The 16,695-nt window shown below is 36.2% G+C and overlaps 1 pseudogene; it reads left to right on the top strand.

The window, feature by feature from the left end:
* Positions 1 to 1,362: 1,362 nt before the first annotated feature.
* On the top strand, positions 1,363 to 16,474 carry LOC109703170 (RCC1 and BTB domain-containing protein 1 pseudogene; annotated as a pseudogene).
* Positions 16,475 to 16,695: the final 221 nt, after the last annotated feature.

Below are 16,695 nucleotides of genomic sequence, written 5' to 3'. Positions count from 1 at the left end.
CTTTGAAATTAACTCAGTGAGCTACAGACTAAAATACAACAGCTACCCTGCCTGAACACTAAACACCAGCCACGGCTGTAAGGATGACTATACTATCAAAAAAAGAAAAAAAAGAGTAAGTGTAAGTGTAAGAACTGTATGGAAAACATGTCTACAGAGACTCTATTAGTTTCGTCCAGTTCAATTGACGATTGATAGCTGCTAAAGTACCTGGAGAACAGAGCTTTGTTTTCTACAAAGTTCTTTAGTTCATTCTATATAGACAAATGTAATGTGCATTGTGACAACAAAGTTAGTTTTCATTTAAATGCAGTGGCATTTGCCTAGATTGATCATCCAGGATGGTGGAGAGTTAATATGTCAAAAGCTACACTACATATGTTTTGGGTATCATCTCCAAAAGCAATCTGTGTTAGATAAGTCTGAATTCTATTAGCTTTAAGTATGAAATTAAAGTAAAGGAGTTTTCTAGGGAATGCTTGTCAGAACTGCTCTCCATCAAGGAAAATTAAGGCACAGGAAATAGTAGATATGCTCTGACTCTGCTTCTTAAGAACAAATGTTATATCCCAAGTCCATATCTATACAACTACTGATGATTATTTTTATATACAGAAGAATTATTTTGCACATGCATATATGCTGCCTGGGCTATAACAACTAAACATGGAATTACATTCTTGCCTGTTCTTAGGACCAGCTCGAAATCAAGGGGAAGGAATTATACAAGGGTATGGGTCATGAGAGGTCATCTTAGAATTCTGTCAACCACAATGTGTACTTTACAATGCATTTCATCTTCAGAACTATAGTAAATCCATAGGATTGCAAACTAAGAGCAAATTCTTCTTGATCCCACTCTCAAATCTTAAATGCTAATTCAACCTTTTAAAACAGGCAAATTCTAAAAATCTTGTGGGGAGAAAAACCTCTTCTTTATGTTAAAATGCTATCTTAGAAATGTAGTCACAATGGTAGTTAACATCTTTTTAATAAAAATTTGACTTTAAGATGTATCAATATATATTCAAAGAGTAGGTGAAAGTTTGTTGAGAACAGGGCAAAATTATTCCCTATAAATGACTCATTAAATTCTAAGGGAAAAAAGAATTCTTTGTATGAGGAAATCTGGCAGACATTACCAGAGCAAGGTTACCAACATCAATAATGGCATGAACTGATTCCAGCTGCAGTCTGATTTGACTCATTGAAAATGATACAACTTCAAATACATTATGTCTCTGCCAAAAATTCATTAGTGTCCCTAGTTGTGATGAGATGTGCAGTCCAGCACAACTGGGGACCTTCTACAAACTTCAAAGATACCAGTATTGGCAAAGGCTGAAAACAGTTTCTAGAACAATGGATGCTAATGGGATGTTACAGGTAAGGGAAAATTATATTCTTTTGTTGAAGTTTGCTTTGCTGTAAACTTATATGCAGGAGTTTAATTAAGAAAAGAAATTTAAATATGAATTGGATAAGAGTCAGAGACATTTCCTCCATGAAAGTTTCCTAAACTTGATAATTGCATTGTGGTATCACAAAAGAATGCTGTTATAATTTTGAGATATGCATACTAAATTATTTAGGGGGGAAGGATCACGTTATACATGATCTAATTGAAGACATTACAGCATGAAGAATGACAATGATAGTTACCCATACATACACATATGAATGAGGAATAATTGAGGAAATGTTAGAAATTTGTGACTCTAAGTGAAGGTTAATCAATTATTGTACTACTCTATCCTTGTATTTCTTTAGCTGGAGATAAGTAAGTCTGGATGACCCAGAGTGACATTGCTCTATGTCTGCCAGGTGTCTGAACTGCATCATTCTTTTTCACATGACTTTACCTGTAGGTTTGCTCCAGCTAGTTCCTGTAGCAGGAATGTTCCAACCAGACAAAGCTGAAGCTACCAGTCTTGTCAAAGTCCAGATAAGTCATTCCCCATTTCTCACTTTTGCCTTATTCTGTTTGTCAAAGCAAGTAACATTAATGTGCTAGAATAAAATGATGGGGAAATAGATTAATGAGAGGCTGGGAAGCATTTCTACCAGTTTTAGTCTCATAGAGTCTGCTCTCTGCCAAGTGTTCATATATTCACCCTGTTTTTCCTTCCACAAATCCATCTGGGTGCTTCCTTCCTAGATGTACTGCTCTCTAATTGTCCAAACATGCTCCTTTCAGGACCATTTAAAAAGCCAGGCAATTTATTATGGCCGAGAATTCTGAGACTATCTTTGCCTTTGGCTTCTTCTCCTTACTCACAAATTATGTAGTTTCATATACTGTTCCAAATCCAGTCCTTTGGGAGCATTGTAGGGTCATCTTGAGTAGGGAGATAGTGCATCCATATTAGCCTGACATCATTACCACAGTCTGATATTGTGACAGAAAAAAGCTGCAATTTTTCTATAGGGGACCAACTGTTTTTTGGAACACTCATGATGCTACAGGTATCAGTTAAGTTGAACACAATGGTACCTCATAAATGACATGTGTGTGAGGGCATCTGTGTGTAACTCACAGGAAGCCTCAGACTCTCCCAGAGCTAAGATAAAAAACTGGCTTTTTATTTTATTATGGAATACTACTGTGCTCTCTAAACTTTATGACTAGATACAAGAAAACCTACCTTTTGAAGGACAATAGCAACTGTAAACACTTTTTATGTCTCCTGCTGAAGAACTCTGTCTCTACTAAGAAAGGTATGTCAGGAGCTGCTTTTCCAATAGTTGAGTTTTAGGACCACCATTGAAAGAGCAAAAAATTCATGATGGAGCTTTGGACCATCTGATACTAATAAGGCTGACCCCATATCCAACATCTATGGGAAAACTCTTAGATGTTTTGACACTAGATCATTGAATATAGATCCAAGGTGGTGACTGGGATGCACCTGCAGACCATGTGAGCTCCATGAACCAGGGACTTTGCTGAGACACAGAAGACACACTTGGCTGACATAAAGCACCATGGAGAGCTGAAACTTCAGGACTCTGAACCCCTAGCTTGTCAAAGGCTTCTCCATGCCATGATTTACTAACAGAACAGCTGGGGCTACACATCAAGTCCCTCCCCATAGGCCCGTGGGGCCGCTGTTCCACAGCCATGGGATCTCTTCTTCTCAGTTCCGCTCCTCAGCCCCACCAGGTCCACACTCCACAGGCCCTTCAGATTGCCACAATGACAGGCCTCCCCGCTGCAGGCATGTGGGGCCCTGCCGACCAGCCACCCACCACATGGGGGCTCCAAACCTGCCTAGAAGACACAGACAGACAGATTTAGATGCTGAAGGAGCAATACCAGAACTACTAAAGCTAAAATTGTACTGTTCCTAAACTGGCAAATTTTTTTGTTTCTTTTTTTTTTGCCTCTCTTTAAAGATTTGGCTGTCTGGTTTGCTGTTTGATCATCCACCATCTCTCCCTGTGTTTTCATTGGTTCTCCTTCTTTTTTCTTTTTCTTCAATTTCGTTTTCTTTCTCTTCTTTCCTTAGTTTTGTTAGTTTCACTCTTATAACTCAGCTAACACTACATTATACATAGTCCAGGGACAGAAACAGTACCAAGTGGAAGTAAGGGAAGACAAAAAAAGGATGGAAACCATTCTCCTCCCCAAAATAAATTAGTACAGGATTCAGGGGGAAATGAGAAAACAGATACCCAGATCCAGACTCCAACCAAACAAAGATAAACTATGGCAGAGAACCCAACAAAGCCCACAAGAACACTCTGAAAGAAGAAATCCTGCAAGTAATCACTGAGAATTTCATGGAGACATTACTAGACATGGTCAACCAAAACATACAAAGGCACTGAAAAAATTCCAAGACAACAAAAATAAAGAATATGAGAAAACACAAAAACAAATAAATGAAATCGTAGGAGCCCTAAACAAACACCAAAAAGAAACAGAGAACAGCATAAATAGAGAGATAAATGAATGAAGGTTGAAAATTGACAACATTAAAATGGAAGTGACCCAAGATATGGAAAACCTCAGAAAAAAAGAATGAAACAGAAATACAAAACAAAATGGAACAAACAGAAGACAGAATCTCAGAACTTGAAAATGAAATGGTAATTAAAGGAAAAACTGAAGAATTATTAGTCAAACAACTCAAGACCTGTGAAAAGAATATACAAGAACTCACTGACTCCATTAAAAAACCAAACTTGAGAATAATGGGGCATTGAAGAAGGAGAAGTAGTGCAAGCAAAAGGAATGAGTAATATATTCAACAAGATAGTAACAGAAAATTTCCCAAATCTAGAGAAAACTATGCCCATGCAGGTACAGGAAGCCTCCAGATTACCAAACAGACATGACAAAATAGAACTACCCCATAACATATTATTATTAAAACAACAAGCACAGAGACTAGAGAAAGAATATTGAAGACTGTAAGAGAGAAAAAACAATAACATACAAAGGTAAACCCATCAAAATCACAGCAGATTTCTCAATGGAAACCATAAAAGCAAGAAATGCATGGAATGAGGTATTCCAGGCACTGAATGAAAATAACTTTAACCCTAGATATTCTACCCAGCAAAACTATCATTTAAAATAGATGGAGCAATAATGGTGTTCCATGATAAGCAGAAACTACAACAATACATGACCATCAAACCACCACTACAAAAGGTTCTCCAAGGAATTCTGTACACAGAAAGTGAAAGCAGACCAAACCATGAAAGGGCAGACAAAACCAAACCACAGGAGAAGAAAAGGCCAGAAAGTAGAGAGTAACATTGATTCAGCTGCACACAATCAAACCCTTAAACAACAAAGACAGCTAAATGACAGGGATCACCACATACCTATCAATACTATCACTAAACATTAATGGACTTAATTCCATCTTTAAAAGACACAAATTAGCAAGGTGGAAGAAAAAGGAAGATCCAACAATCTGCTGCATACAGGAGACCCACCTCACAGAGAGAAACAAGCACTGGCTAAGAGTGAAAGGCTAGCCAACGGCCCCCATAAAAAGGCAATGGTAACAATACTTACTTCAGATAAAGTAGAGTTCAAACTTAAATTGATCAAATGAGATAAACAAGGACATTCCATACTAACAAAAGGGGAAATAAACCAAAAAGAAATAACAATTACCAACCTATATGCACCCAATGTCAATGCACCCAATATCATCCAACATATTATGAAGGACCTAAAAACATATACAAACTCCAACACAGTGATAGTGGGAGAACTTAACACCACCCTATCACCAATAGATAGGTCATCCAAACAAAAAATCAATAAAGAAATCCTAGAACTAAACCATACCATCAATCAAATGAACCTAGTAGATGTGTACAGAATATTTCATCCAACTTCTGCACAATATACATTCTTCTTAGCAGCTCATGGAGCCTTCTCTAAAATTCATAATATCTTAGGGCAGAAAGCAAGCCTCAGCAAATATAAGAAAATAGAAATAATCCCATGCATTGTATCTGACCACAATGCATTAAAACTAGGAATCAACAACAACAAAAAAAAAAACAGTAAAAGACATGCAAACAATTGGAAGCTGAACAACACACTGCTCAATGATCAAAGGGTCATTGATTAAATGAAAGAGGAAATTAAAAGTTTCTTGGAAGTTAATGAAAATGAAAACACGACATATCAGAACCTATGTGACACAGCAAAGGCAGTCCTAAGAGGAAAGTTTATAGCCATGAGTGCATATATCAAAAGGTCAGAAAGAATTCAAATGAATAAAGTAATACTACAGCTCAAACTCCTAGAAAAACAAGAACAAGCAAACCCCAAAACAAGCAGAAAGAGAGAAATAATTAAAATAAGGGCTGAAATCAATGAAACAGAAACAAACAAACAAAGTACAAGAATTAATGAAACAAAAAGCTGGTTCTTTGAAAAAAATAAATAAGATTGACAGACCCCTGGCAAACCTGACTGAAGTGAGGGAAGAAAAACCCCAAATCATTAAAATGAGAAATGCAAAAGGAGAGATAACAACAAACACCACAGAAATCCAGAAAATCATCAGAAACTACTTTGACAGCCTTTACTCTAATAAATTTGAAAATTTTGAAGAAATGGAAAGATTTCTAGATACTTATAATCATCCAAAATGGAACCAAGAGGATATTAATCACCTGAATAGATCTATAACACAAAATGAAATTGAAGCTGCCATCAAGAGTCTCCCAAAAAAGAAAAGTTGAGGAACTGATGGATACACTGCTGAATTCTATCAGATGTTTAAAGAAGAACTAATAGCAACCCTCCTTAAACTGTTCCATGAAATAGAAAGGGAAAGAACACTGCCTAACTCGTTTTATGAAGCCAATATTACTCTTATCCCAAAACCAAAGACACCTCCAAAAAGGAGAACTATAGGCCAATTTTCTCAATGAGTATCAATGCAAAAATCATCAATAAAATAATTGTAAACCAAATCCAACAACACATCAGAAAGATCATACATCATGACCAAGTTGGTTTCATCTCAGGGATGCAGGGATGGTTCAATATATGCAAATCTATAAATGTAATACAGCACATTAACAGAAGCAAAGACAAAAACCACTTGATCATCTCAATAGATGCAGAAAAAGCCTTTGATAAGATCCAACACCACTTCATGATAAAAGCTCTAAGAAAACTAGGAATAGAAGGAATGTACCTCAACATTGTAAAGGCTACATATGACAAACCTACAGCCAACATCATACTTAATGGTGAAAAACTTAAACCATTTCCCTAAAATCAGGAACAAGACAAGAGTGCCCACTATCCCCACTCCTATTCAACACAGTACTGGAATTCCTAGCCAGAGAAATTAGGCAAGAAGAAGAAATAAATGGAATACAAATAGGTAAAGAAACTGTCAGTGTCCCTATTTGCAGACAATATGATCCTATACCTGAAAGACCCAAAAATCTCTACCAAAAACTCTTAGACACCATAAAAAGGTATAGCCAGGTGTCAGGATACAACATCAACTTAAAAAATCATTAACTTTCCTATACATCAACAGCAAACAAACTGAGAAGGAATATATGGAAACAATTCCATTTACAATAGCCTCAAAAAAATCAAATACCTAGGAGTAAACTTAACAAAAGATGTGCATGACCTCTAAAATGAGAATTACAATCCCCTAAAGAAAGAGATCGAGGAAGACTACAGAAGATGGAAAGATTTCCCATACTCATGGATTGGTAGAATCAACATAGTAAAAATGGCTATACTACCAAAAGCAAGATACATGTTCAATGTAATTCCCACCAAAATCCCAATGACTTTCATCACAGAGATTGAAAAATCTACCCTAAAGGTCATTTGGAAACACAAGAGACTGTGAATGGCCAAGGCAATACTCAGCAAAAAGAGCAATGCTAAAGGTATCACAGTACCTGACTTCAAACCTTATTACAAAGCAATTGCAATAAAAACTGCATGATACTGGCACAAAAACAGACACAAAGACCAGTGAAACAGAATAAAGAACCCGGATATGAATCCACACAACTATACTCACCTCATTTTTGACAAAGGAGCCAAAAATATATGATGGAGAAAAGACAGTATCTTCAACAAATGTTGTTGTGAAAAGTGGTTATCCATCTGCAAGAAACTGAAACTAGATCCATGTTTATCACCCTGTACTAGTATCAACTCAAAATGGATCAAGGACCTTAATATCATACCTGAAACTCTGAAGTTGGTACAGGAAAGAGCAGGAAACACTCTGATATAGGTAAGGACTTCCTCAGTAGAACCCCAGCAGCCCAGTAACTAAGAGAAAGAATAGAAAAATGGGACTTCATAAAATTAAAAAGCTTCTGCACAACAAAAGAAATGGTCTCTAAACTGAAGAGACCTCCCACAGAGTGGGGAAAATATTTGCGAGCTATACATCAGACAAAGGACTGATGATAACCAGAATATACAGGGAACTTAAGAAACTAAACTCTCCCAAAATCAATGAGCCAATTAAGAAATGGGCAACTGAACTAAATAGAACTTTCTCAAAAGAAGAAATTCAAATGGTCAAAAAATCACATGAAAAAATGTTCACCAACTCTAGCCATGAAGGAAATGCAAATCAAAACCACACTAAGATTCCACCGCACCCCTGTTAAAATAGCCATCATTAGCAACACCATCAACAGGTGTTGGTGAGGATGTGGGGAAAAAGCAACCCTCGTACACTGCTGGTGGGAATGCAAGCTGGTGCAAGCACTCTGGAAGAAAATTTGGAGGCTTCTTAAAAATCTAAACATATCTGCGCTATGATCCAGCAATCCCACTCCTGGGGATATACCCAAAGGAATGCAACACAGGTTACTCCAGAGGCACCTGCACACCTATGTTTATTGCAGCACTATTCACAATAGCCAAGTTATGGAAACAACCAAGATGCCCCACTACTGACGAATGGATCAAGAAAATGTGTTATTTATACACAGTGGAATTTTACTCAGCCATGAAGAATGAAATCTTACCATTTGCAGGTAAATGGATGGAACTGGAGAATATCATTCTGAGCGAGGTTAGCCAAACTCAGAAGACCAAAAATCATATGTTCTCCCTTATATGCAGTCTTTAGATCTAGGGCAAATTCAGCAATGTTGTTGGACTTGGGGGAGAACACCTATGGGAGGTATGGGGATAGGTAGAAAACCCAAAACATGCAAGCATTTATGTCCCCACTCCAGAGGAACTAATGCAGAAACTTTATAGTGACATAGGTCAACATGAGAAAGGGACCAGGGACCAGTGTAAAGATCAGTTAGAGATGAATCAACTTGGGTTGTAACACATGTGTACATGGAAGCAATGCTAGGAATCTCTCTGTATAGCTCTCCTTAACTAGCAAAAACTCTTTGTCTTTCTTGTTATTGCTTATTTCTACTCTTCAACAGAACTGGAGAAAAGCACAGAACAGGTTCTGCCTGGAAGCAAGGGGGAAGGGGGAGAGGGTGGTGGTGCAGGGAAGTGGGGAGAAATGACCCAAACAATGTATGCACATGTGAATAAATGAATAAAGAAAAGATTCAAAAAATAAAGCTATCTGAAGGTAAAAAAATCATTGAATATAGTAACACCCTTCTTGACTAATTCTAGCACATTTATCACATATAAGTGATGCTAAGTAAGTGTATATTGAGAGAGAGAGAAAGAGAGAGAGAGAGAGAGAGAGGAGCCATCTTATCATCTCAGAGGTATCATAGGACTAATAACAAGTACACTACTTAGAAAGGTATAACTAATCTATCAGTGTGAAGGGAGTATGAATCCACATCAATATTCTAATATTCTAAAAATATATCGATGATTCTTTACTCCTCTGATACCATCAGTATCTATCCCATCTCATTTTTTCTCATTCGTGTTGGTCCATGTTTGCTATATCCTTATTTGTTAAAGTTATTTTGTTAAATGTTTCTAAAGCAAAGAAGCTATTTCTCCAACTGGTTAAACTGGGTCAGCCTTCCATAATTTCAAATTACTGGAGGAGATAGTCACTTCTTGAGACCTTCATGTGCTTTCCATTCTGCCATCCCTAACAGGAGAGAGAAAAGCATTTTTTTCTAAACCAGATGTACACAGTTAGAAACTTGGTGTAAGTGATGGGAACATTAAGAGCGAAAGGACTGGTCAGGCAAGGTGGTGTATGACTGTAATCCCAGTCATATCTCACAACCCATGCCCTCCCTCAAAATGATAAATACCAAAGGAAATTTGATTTTCATGGTACCTCAAGTGCATCAAGACACCAGCATCTTGGTTTTCAGGGTTTCCTAACTTCCTTCCATAAAACATATGTAGGTTTTATACATTTATTCTTTTTTAGAACTGTTATATGCACATAAAATTTCTCCTGGCTTCAGGACATGAGCACTTTTGCATAGAGATGTTTCCACTTTCAAACCAAGCCATGAGTCCTTAGTAATCCAACCTAAGGTTGTTTGTTTCCTTCAGAGTATTGATGGTGTTTAATGATAAAATAAACTCTGACAAATATAATTACTTTGTATGCATATTATATGAGTATCACATAGTCAATTTTTAATTCACAATATGAGGTGGTGTTAGAACTATAATGCTGTTCAACCTGGCCAGCTGAACAGTCAATGCCTTGATCCCATCCTGAAGATCTGCTTCCTATGACAATACCTTGACAGGTTGCCTTGGTTTACCCTCTTGTAAAGGCCAGCCACAAACACAGTTTCAAGCACAAGAAGTTTATTTAAAAGGCAATCCCAAGAATCACTGATACAGAATAATAAAGCGAGGCAAAACCAGAAGGCAGCAGATAGCAAACAGTGTATCATCAATACTTTATCTTTGTCAATAAGTGAAATTAATCCCACTAACAAATTCTGAATGCCAGTTTATACTTGCCTAAGAATAATCCCATTTGAGAAAGAAGCATTTATGCATCAATCCTATTAGTCTTCATTTGAAGGCTCATGGAGCAGGTTTGGGAATGTTGGTTATTGCTTAACCAGCAAAAACAGGATGCTAAGGACAGCACTGCAAACCCTAAATACATATGTTTTAGCTCTAACCTCAAAAGTGGCTATTTGAAGGTAAGGTTTTTAGGAAGCAGTGAAAGCTAAATAAATTGATGAGAATGGAGAGTTATAACCCATTAGGGGTGTGACCTTGTAAGAAGAAGAAGGGAGAGAATTCATTCCCTCCACCATCTGAGAACTCAGTCAGATGGCCTTTCACAGTCTAGGAAAAGAGTCCTCACTATAAAGTGAAGCTTGCTTGGACTTTCCAACCTCCAGAACAGTGGATAATTTTTTTTAAGTCCTTCACTTATGATACTTTGTTGGAGCAACCAGAGCAGAGTAAAACATAAGCCAATTAGGCATGAAGGCAAATCAGACTACTGTAGAGAGAGATGGTCCTCAGGCAAGAGATACAGATGTCGACTGCTGGAAATTTGACAAACACTGCTGTCAGCATTGAATATAATTAATTCATCATAGATAAATTATGTAGGGATGTTACTTTAAACATTTTAGGTCTGTAACAACATTGACTTCACCCAAAAACGGTAAATATTCTGGAGACACTCTCTCATTATTCAGGATGACAAAAGTACATGGAGGTCATGTTATGGTTGGTGACAGCTCAACTTCTTATATAGCACAGAAGTAAACTTTGTTGCTATAACAATTTGGATACTATAACAATTAGTACTGAGTCTATTTAAATTTACAGAAAGAATCAAAATAGAGTTTAGTTTTGATCCAGCCACTGTTTTAAATTGGAAAATCAATTATTACTTTTTATTTGAAAAGACACTCTATTTTCTTACTGAGCCATGTGATTTATAATGGGTAGGAATCAAAATATTGATTATGGTTGTAGACATTATGGGCAATTAAGACCTAGGGATTCTAAAAACACCAAATTCATTTATTTTCTTGTTTCAATTTTTGACCCTCTTTATTATGACAAAACCAAAGAACATTTTGTGAGTGTTTTAGTTACAATATTACTAATACACAGTAGTGTCTTATCTAAGGTACCTTTGGATTTGTTATTCTTAAACTATGATTTAATATTCTAAATATGTCTACATTAAAGTTAGAATTCTATTGCTTTTATATTGATTACAATTTTAAATTATAATATTTGTACATTATTTCTGGAGATCTAAAACAAGAACAGTATACCAAAATTTATTGCTAAGTCTTATTTAGACCTCATATACTTTTCCAGTTTTGTCAAGAAAGGAAGCTGTTGTGATACCTCAATAATTGGGCAATACAGTAGAATTTTTCTGCTGGAAAATTAGTAGTCTACATTTCATTAGAAACATTATCAACAGTAAAAGCTCCAAATTTTATTGCAACTGGCAATTTTCATGTTTTTGCTGTGTGTCCACATTGGCTTCAGGGTCTCTTGCTACAGCTAGGTGCAAGTGTAAGGATGAGAATGTACACTGGTGTAGCCTGCATTGCTTCACAGAGTTTAAACTGTGTGTCATTATCAGATTATCTGCAGTCATTTACAATGTAAACTGTGTCCCAGTTTGCCATGAGGTCCATAGCATATGCAAAGCTACAACAAAAACCTACATTATTTTGAAAAACAAAACTTCTAAAGCTATATTTAACCAAATTTGAAGATGATCACCCCATGAATAATACCAATAATTGATTTTAGTATCTTTTCTATGGTAATAAACTGTTCATTTAAAAAAATAAAGTGGTATTCTTTTTATTGTGTAAAATATACATTTATATATATAATATATATTTGTGTATATATATGTATATGTGTGTACATATATATATATATATATATATACATATCAATCATAGTAAAGATAAGTCTATAGACACTTCATCTAATTTTCCAACCCTTATGTCCACATTTTTCAAAGTACCTCAATTGATTTTTCAAAGTCCACAGTAGTATATAGCATTTATACTATCCTATCTATAGATTCTTTCTCATATGGTCACCAGTCCCTCAGTTTATAATCCCTTTCTCTAATGAATTTGTGCATTTGTACTATAGATTATACTACATTACAAAGTCTTCGAGAGTCATATACCTTTGTTTGCAGGCTTATTGGTGTTCTATATCAATTATTTTTCCTAGTATTTACATATGAAAACCTAATTTGATCTAGTTCCCATTTTCAATGAGAAGGCTTCATAGGTAGTGCTGTGTGATTTGAATTGAGCACATCCTCTATCCAGTGGTGATTCTATTGTGGTTGACAATTGCACAAATGATTCTTGTCTACTCTTTATTTTTAAATGTTCTAAAAATGATGACATTAAAATCCTAATCCACTAATACACTGGAATCATTGATTTTTTTACATTTACATTCTGTTCCATTTGTAATGTATTCTGGAATACAGTGGAAGGGATTTATGCATTTTTTTTTTCAAAAGACTACATTTTTACCCAAATATCTCATAATAATGTCAAATTTTTCTTTATTTCTTTAGGAAGATATGTTTTTATTCTAAATTGGAATATAGTAGTACCTATTTCTAGAATTTCTCTTCTATTTCATTGCTCTTCTTATTTATAAGCAAATACCACCATCTTTTTGTACAGAAATTTTATACTATGTCTTCATATCTGGTAGATTTAAACATTCAGCACTGCTCCTATATTTCAGAAACTGTGTTATTTTACTTCCTTGTTTGTAATTCCAATTGCAATTTATAATCCAATTGCAATTTACAATTAACTTCAGAATAGAATTTGATGACAATTCTTTTGAGAATACATCACATTTACAAATTAACTTTTGGGTCATTGGAAGCTTTGTGATATGGCAGGTCTTTTGTTTCATTCAGTATCAAACTGATTTGAGACAGGTTTTCTGGTTTTATACATGGACACTTTCTAGGAAATGCATCACAAAACTTTTACATGTAGGCAAAAATTTTGAGCAGATTTAAGTTTACACAAAAATTGAGATAAAAGTGCGTAGTTTCTGTGTACTCTCTCTAGCACCAAACCTCTATTGACATATTGCATTAATGTAGTACATTTGTTATAATTGACAAGGTAACACTTATACTTCAATATTTAAAATAAGAATCCACAGTTTACCTTAAGACTCATAATTTTGTTGCATGTTATACTCATTTTGACAATAACATAATGATCTATACCTGCCATTACAGTACCTAAAGAATACTTTCAGTGTTCTAAAAGTCCATCTTTTCTCACCATTTTTCTCACCATACTGTAGACACTAATGATCTATGTCCTATCTCCAAACTGTTGCTTTTTCCAAACCATCATACATTTGAAATCATATGGTATGTAGGCTTTCAGATTAATGTTTTACACTTATCAAGAAGTATTTGAGGTTCCTCCATGCTTCTCGTGGCTTGATTGGTACTCCCTTTTGTTCTCTGAGTGTGATTCCACTGTCTGGAAGCACCAACATCTGTTTATTCTTTTATCTATTGAAGAATGTCTTGGTTGCTTCCAAGTTGTGGTGGTTATGAAAAAAGTTACTAAAAAGAGTATGATGTAAATTTTTGTATGGATCTAACTTTTAAACTTACTGGGAAACTATCAAGGTACATGAATTGCTTGGTAGTATGGTGAGAATATGTTTAAATCGTTTTTATTACACTTTTAAGCAATGAATAAACAGAAAAATCTATATTTTAAGGGGATTTTGAGCAAAGTTTTTATACATGTACATATTGTGTTATATTTAAGTCTGTATAAATATGTCTATCTCTCAAACATTTACCATTCCTAGCTTTCTGAAATGTTCAGGGTATCAACCTAATGTGCAATAAGACATCAGAAATTCTTACTCTTCTCTAAGTATAACTCAGTACTTGTTGATCAAATGTTATCCATTTTTCTCTAACCCTCATTTCTCCCCAGACAATGGCAGCCACTATTCTTCTGTCAACTTCTGTAAGTCTGGTTTTTTCTAGGTTTCACATATAAGTGAGATCATGTGGTACTTATCTATCTATGCCTGACTTATTCATTTAACTTATAACCTCCACTTCCATTCATGTTGTCCCAAATTACAGAATTCCATTCATTTTATGACTGAGTAGTATTCCATTATGTGTGTGCACTATATACCCTTTAAACATTCATCAGTTGATGGGCATGAAGGTTATTTCCATTTCTTGGTTTTTGTGAATAGTGCTGCTATGAACACAGGAAAGTAGATGTTCTTCAACATCCTGATTTTATTTCCTTTGACTATATAACCAGAAGTGGAATTGCTGGAGCATGTGGTACTTTTATTTTTAAACTTCTCATGATGCTCCATACTGTTTTCCACACTGACTGGACTAACATATGTTCTCACCAGCCATGTGAGTTGTCTCCATTCTTTCCATGTCCTGAGCAGCACTTGGTAACACTTGAATGAAGTGACATCTCATTGTGACATTAACATTTCACTGATATCGAGTGATGTTGAGTCATTTTTATGTAACTCTTGGCCAATTGTATGTGTTCTTTTGAGAAATGTTTATTTAGTTCTATTGCCCTCTTTTTTAAAAATATATTATTTGTTGTTGATGTCATTGTTCTGTTCTGGAATTTTTAACATTTCTTTTATATTTTGTGAATCAACCCTGTGTCAGTTGTGTATTTTGGAAATATTTTCTCCTATTCTGTAGGCTGTCTCTGCACACTGCACATTACTTCTTTTTCTTTGGAAATACTTGGTTTGATGTGATCTCAATTGTTTATTTGGCTTTTGAATTCTGAGTTTTTAGTGTCTTGTCCAAAAGCTCATTGCCCTTAGTAATGTCCTGAAGGATTATTACTCTTTATTCTATTAGTTTACTAGATTCAGGTCTTTCATTTAAGTCTTTAATTGATTTTGATGTATTTTTTTCTAATAATGATGAAGGCGTTGTGTTTGGACTGAACTATATGTAACTGTTCAGGAACTGGAGATAACCAGAGCACACCTGTGCTCAAGAAGCCAGAAGCTTTATGTAGAAAGATGATTAAAATCCTTAGTTATGGAAGTGATCCCTTTGTTTTCCTCAGCACTGAAGGTGGAGTGGCCTATGCCTGGGGCCACAGTTGATACTGCCAGCTGGGGAATGGGATCACCAACCAAGGCATTGCTGCCATTCAAGTCTGTTCCAATCTGTTGATCAAGCAAGTGGTCGAAGTAGCTTGTGGCTGACACCATTCAGCAGCTCTGGCAGCAGATGGAGAGGTATTTGCTTGGGGCTATAACACCTGTGGCCAGGTGGGATCACGATCTACAGCCAATCAACCAACTCCTCGAAAAGTTACAAACTGTTTTATACTAAGAGGGTGGTTGGAATTGCCTGTGGTCAGACCCCCCTCCATGGCTATTCTGGACAATGGTGAGGTATATGGCTGGGGCTACAATGGCAATGGTCAGCTGGGCTTGGGAAACAATTGCAACCCGCTGACCCCAGTGAGAGTGACAGCTCTATACACAGCGTATGTCAACCAGATTATCTGCGGCTATGCACATACTCTAGCACTAACAGATGAGGGCTTACTGTATGCCTGGGGAGCTAACACCTACGGGAAGCTGGGAACTGGCAATAAAAATAAACTGCTACGCCCAGCACACATCATGGTGGAGGGAAAAAGGGTAGTAGAGATTGCAACTTGTCAGTCTACTTACACATCTGCTGCCAAGACCCAGGGTGGGCACATGTACATATGGGCCAGTGCCAGGGCCAGTGATCCTCCCTCACCTCACCCACTTCTCCTGCACCGGTGATGTATTTGCATGTTTTGCCACCCCTGCTGTTTCCTGGAGCCTCTATTTGTAGAGAAGGAAGACTTTTTAGCTGTTGTAGAGTCTCTGAAAAAAGAATTTGATAGTCCAGAAACTGCTGGTCTAAAGTTTAGAAATGATGGGAAATATATTCATGTCTATAAGACTGTGTTGAAAATCAGGTGTGAGCACTGTCGTTCCATGTTCCAGTCCTATTGATTTAATTTCTATAACCAGGAGAGAAAGAAATCTAGTCTCATGCTTTCTGCAAGTGTATCACACTGTCTTCACACATTTGCATTCTCGCCATCATTCCTTGCTACTCTATGTTCTTGCTAACTTTTCGTACTATCAGTGCTTTGGACTATAGCCATTGTAACAGAGCTGCAGTGCTATTTTGTTGTTTTGCATTTGTACTTTATTGATGTTGCTTATGTCTT

This window comes from Castor canadensis, chromosome 6 (assembly GCF_047511655.1).
Source record: "Castor canadensis chromosome 6, mCasCan1.hap1v2, whole genome shotgun sequence".
NCBI classification, from domain to species: domain Eukaryota; kingdom Metazoa; phylum Chordata; class Mammalia; order Rodentia; family Castoridae; genus Castor; species Castor canadensis.
This window is presented reverse-complemented; position numbering and strand designations above follow the sequence as displayed.